Source organism: Metopolophium dirhodum, chromosome 5 (genome assembly GCF_019925205.1).
Source record: "Metopolophium dirhodum isolate CAU chromosome 5, ASM1992520v1, whole genome shotgun sequence".
NCBI lineage: Eukaryota > Metazoa > Arthropoda > Insecta > Hemiptera > Aphididae > Metopolophium > Metopolophium dirhodum.
The window spans coordinates 25,355,268-25,361,267 of record NC_083564.1 but is presented as its reverse complement, the minus strand read 5'-3'; positions in this window follow the sequence as shown (position 1 = coordinate 25,361,267).

The window sequence follows — 6,000 nt, the reverse complement described above, 5'->3', positions numbered from 1 at the left end:
ATAGAAAATGATAAAATGAACATTTGATAAAAATTTCAAATACCTACGGTTATTAGTTTTTGAATAAGGATAAATAATTAAGAAAAAATGGTTGTTTTATATTTTGTTAATTTACAGGTTATCCAATGTTTTAAAAAGCTCGTACAAAATTAGTTTGACTCTGGTAAACATTTTTTTTTTGGTGTAATAATTTGCCAATTTTTATGATTTTGATGAATTTAGTCAACAGTATAACTTCAGACGCCCATAAAAAAATATTGTGGATTTACGGTCAAATTTTTTTTATTTACTAACATGATGACTGATGACAGACAAATAAAAAATGAAATAAAAAAACACATTGTAAATCAATACAATTCATCAGAGCCGCTCAGAATCTAAAAAATACAAATCATCGCAATATCACTTGGCTTAGAATATATACTATAAATGTTCCTACTTCCTACTGTTCCCAAACTTGTAGATCCAGTAGTTTATATATGAATAATATGATTATATTTGAATTCACTGTGAAGTATATTTGAGTATTATTCCTACATTTAATGGGGAGTAACCAAAGAACAATACTAATATAAATTTAAACATTTTGAAAATTATAACTATACCTAAATATTAGTTTATCAGATTTAATACATTTTATTTTTTTGATTAAAAAAATTAAAACTATGTTTGTATTTAAACAATTGATTTCATGATTTAAAATATTACCAATGATGTCATATAAATTATGAATTATTAAAGGTGTAGTAGAACTTGTATGCAATTTTACTTGTTAGCATACATAAATATTAAAACATTAACTTTGTGAATTACATTATTACATTAACATGTTATTTCATACATTTTTTATTATATGAATAAAAAAGTATCTTGTTCCTCAGGTGAGAATATCGTAACTGGATTATACCGTTCTAGACGTCTTCTAGTCGTTCTAGATATGCTTATTAGTTCAAAATATGCATTGTTGCTCCAACAGTTTTGTTAAAAATGGTAATTGGTAGAATATTAATAAAATATATTGTATTATTGTATACATTTTTTGTGTAGGTAGGTACCTCTAATATATGAGGACGACATCGCGCTGGTCATCTCGGCTTCTAGTGCAGACCTCTTAGTAGTCCTAGACATAGCAATCCGGCACTGGAACTAGTCGACCAATGGATGCAGGAGAACGGATTGCAGGTGGCGTTGCAGAATTCTGAAGCGGTTGTCCTGACCAAAATAAGGGCGTACCGGAACCCTATCTTCACCTTAGGTTGGAAACAAATCCCAGTGAAGTCCTCAATGGCTCAATGAGGTATATCGGGGTCCAGTTAGACACGAGGCTAAACTTATTGGTGCTCGTGTCAGGTTATTGGTGACGGCAGCGGTCAAGCGGACGCGTGGTTACCGATCTTGGAAGGTTGATGCTCAACATGGCAACATCCAGGGTTCTTCAACATGAAAAGTCTATTATATAGAAAAAATTCTCGGGCTTTGTAAAATCGTCGAATTTTAATAACTATTTTTTTTTTATCTGAAAGAAGAAGGCCTAACCTACAGGCAAACTCCGATTTTTTATTTTATTTTAAAATAAAATAATATGTAAACAAAATCTAAAATTTTCTTATTTTTAAAGACATATTATAAAGTTTGACAGTAAAATATTGAAAAACGGAATTTAATGTGGCCTGGAGCTGGAGAATATTACCTCATATTAGTTAAACATTTTTTTTTTTCAAATTTGGTCGGTTCTACAGGATAGAATTATTTAGATTTGAAGCTAGTTTAAGAGGGTAGGGGGCGAGTTGGAATATTTTTGAGTGATGTATAAATTAAAATGAAGACTTGACCGTAATTAAATCGTTAAAAAAAACCAGAAAGGCTACCACTAAATCACCCTCCCCCTATAAATCCACACCTGGGATCATTACGTAGGGCGTAGAGTGTATTTTTGTGCTCAAAGTGACATTGGCACCAGGTGCGTTAAATTATAATGTTACATCGAACTATCGAAGTATTCAAAAATATCATAAATCCGTATACCATATTACTATATTAGTATATCATATAGGTATGAGTGTATGACCATAAATCTATGTTCATTCTGTCTGTGGTTTTTCCGACAGTGGTGCAGTGTGTTGGTACAGATGGAAACACTATAGCAACAATCAATTATAATTAAATAATAGTAGGTATACCTATGTATTTTGAATAATCCATGATGTGTACCTAATAATGTTTAATGCAATAATTATGCACCAAAGATTACAAAGAATCGTGAATGTAGGTACCTGATCAGTATATTTTAGAGTTTCATGAGGACGCTATACCCGTATGCGGTGTCTCCGTCTTACAAATATACAACATAGGCACATAGCAACAAACTGTTTTACGCGGGATAGAACCACTCCATCTGTATTTATAGTAGGATTACCAAAATCTCACAACGCATAGGGAACAACTTTAGCTGTGTCGTAGCGTTTTTATTTTTTTGTTAGAATTTACCAATAATTTTTAATAATTAAATGAAAAAAAACAAAAAAAATCCTAATGTTCTCAAATTTATAACTTTAATTTTATTTATGTTATCCAAATAATAAAAACGCTACGACACAGATAAAGTTTTTCCCTATGCGTTGTGGAATTTTGGTAATTCTACTATAAATACCGATGAGGGAGTGGTTCTATCCCGCGCAAAACCGTTTTTGGCTATGTTGTACATTTGTAAGACGGAGACAACGCATGCGGGTATAGCGTCCTCTTAATACCGGGTGCCTAAAATAATGTAGTACCTATTAGTAACCTAACCTAACCTAACCTAACCAGTGGCCGGTGCAGGGCTTGATTTTTTTTTTGGGGGGGAGGGGGGTGGTGGGGCATGGAGGGGGCAAAAGTACAAAAAGTACATACCTTTGCTACACAATTGGCTAAGCACAGTGTAAAACAAAGGGAAACTATGGCGATTGGGGGTAGGGGCAAAAGCCCCCCCCCACACCCACTGGTTCCGCCACTGATTAGAGCTGAGTAAAATACCTACCTATGTTGCGCTTCAAATAAATAATTACGGTACATCGTGTATAGTCGACGTGTCAACGTATACGATTACTATCGCATGTACGCCTATTATAATGCCCACGCATTATATTATTATGTTGATTTGTTTACTTTGATCGCATACAGCCATAATATAGGTGGTAGGTACCTATTATTTATTTACATATTTTGTACAATATACTGCGTTCCGTCATTTACGCGGAACCGCGATTTCCCCTATTATATAGGTTACCGCTGTGAAAAGTAAAACAATAATGACCCTGGGAAACACGCCCTTTCTACAGCAGCCTGGCAACCAAGCGGCCGAGCACGTGCAACTAGTCACCGAATTCTCATTCCCCGGCCCACGTTTATATTGTATTATTATTGTAATCAAGGTTTGCAAACGGCGACTTTCCACGATAGCTCATTTAATCCTCTGCTCATCCACGTGTAATAATAATAATAAACGATATAATACCGTATTAATACACGCGTCCGAATTTAAGGCACTTTGACGTATAATACCGCCAATATAATACTTATAATACAATAAATGACAAACGCACCAGGACGCATTAATATATTGATACATATATATTTTATTTAAATATTTCGGTTAATATAACGAGCAATGTATAACAATATTATATAGTGTACTGCTGCAGGGTAGGTTAGAAACAAACGAAATAACCACAGAGATTACAGATATTACGTAATTGTATTTTGGGGGGCCATATTTATCCCCAAAGTATATTTTTTTAACGCGTCCAATACAGTTTTTTTAAAAAAAAATATGTAAGTACGTAGGTAAATTATTACAAATAATTATTAAATAAAATTGTTCTCAATTTTATATCACGAAAAATTACTATAAATATTAAATAATGAACTATGTTTGCCAACAATTTTGTTTGTTTTTTTTTTTTTGAGCATTTTAGATTACTGATTTAATTATTTAAGTATATAAAAAGGTAGTTATAAAGAAAAATATATTTAGCTCTTGTAAATTATGTATAAAAAAATATAGTGGTTACCATTTGAAAAAATAAAGTCGATTTTATTATTGGTACAACTGCGTGTTTAAAAATTTTGAAAATATTATAAAAAAATTGCCTGTTAAAAATAGAGAAACACGTCTTTTTTGTTTTAACGAAATTCCATATCATCGATCCATAATTGTTATAAAAGAAAGCCGCGTACAATGACATAAGATACACCCTGTATATTTTTTGTATAGTAAAAAATTATACAATAATATGAAATCGTTAATATGTAATGATACAATCATTTTGAAGTTAAAATTGAAAGGGGGCTCACTAAGTGTATGGTGTCCCGAGGCCAAATTGATCCTTAATCCGGGCTTGAATATTATACATATATGGTATTATAAATATTATAGTCTATACGCGTAATTGTGCGTTTGGATTGTTTGATTGAGGAAAAAGTACGTCATTGGACAATAAAAAACATGACGAAACTCTCTTCTTCCCCTATATTATATGCACAAAGCTCAAAGCTGGTTTATTGATCTACTGAAGTAAATTGCTCCGCGTTATCTTTCTGACGGTTATTCTTCCAAGGCATCGATTTGTGGTGCTAATACCACAGGTGAGACGGTCAACAAGCTGACCGTCAGCTTAAGTACAAAACAAAATAATGGACTGGCGGCTACAGAAATTGCACAGAAATATAGGTGGAGGGGGTCAATGGGATAAAAACTACCCACTACTCTGACAACATCCCACCAGAAATTTAAAACATTATTAAAAAATTTCAATATCAAAATGTATTGTATGGCTTTACGTTTAATATTCTGAAATCCGAGCGGAGCAAAAATTTACATTTTACAATGATGTGCTTTTTTGTGTTTGTCATCACATGCCTATTATAGTATTATTATAGAGCAGTAAAATGCATCAACTTTGAGGTGCTTAATGGTATCTAGAAAATTTGTTATATAGATGGTACTTTATAAGGATTATAATTAAAATATTCCCAGAACCTAAATGTCTGTATACTATATTATCATACAAATAGAAAAAAAAACAAAAAAATAACAACTAGGGAAATGAGGACATTAATTATACGCAAAAATAGTCTGCGATTTTGTTGCAAATCAAAAATAAATAACTGCTTGGACTTGAATTTGTTACCAAATATTTATAAATATGCTTTTTCTAGACTTCACATAATTCAAAAAATATTTTAGCTCGTTTAAAATCATATATTTTAAAGAAAAATAATGATTTTAGTTAGCATATATGGTGACTTACTTGGTTAATTTATCTTAATCGAATACCTACCTAAATACCTATACATAATTATTACTTATATAAAATATTTAAAAAATATTACGATGTTTTGTTTTTAGTTTTTTGCTATTATAACGATTACCTATAAGTAGATAGGTAGTTAAAATATCACTAATTGGTAATTTTAGTTATCTTATCTTATAGTATAAAACGTGAAGTGTATTGTACGAGCCTATTGCCCATGTAATTAAATATAAATAACAAGATCTGCATTTTATAAAAATGAAATAATACCATGTTTTTATGAACCTAGGCTATACCTTCTCGGCTTCTCTATGATGTTTGAGTAAATGTAACTGGTAAACCTCACGTAAAAATGTGTGTTTTAATTTAGTATTTTGCTCACCAAAATTATTACGATAGAAAATTGAAAGCATAGGTACCTTTTTAAAATCAAATTAATGGTTAATTTAATCTGTGCTGCGAGTAGTAACTAAATATAGAGTCCAGTAAACGAAGTAATGTAGTATTTTCGTATTGATTAATAAATAATATACATAATATAGTTAGAAGTTAGTTTAAATTTAAGTTAATATATTTCATGGGACACTGCCACGCAGGACAGGAACTAAAATTGTTTGCTGTATAAGTGTGTGACACACTTAGTGCACTACGAAAATGTTGAATGTGCATTATGAAATTAAAATGTGTGTACCTTGTAGTTTGTAGT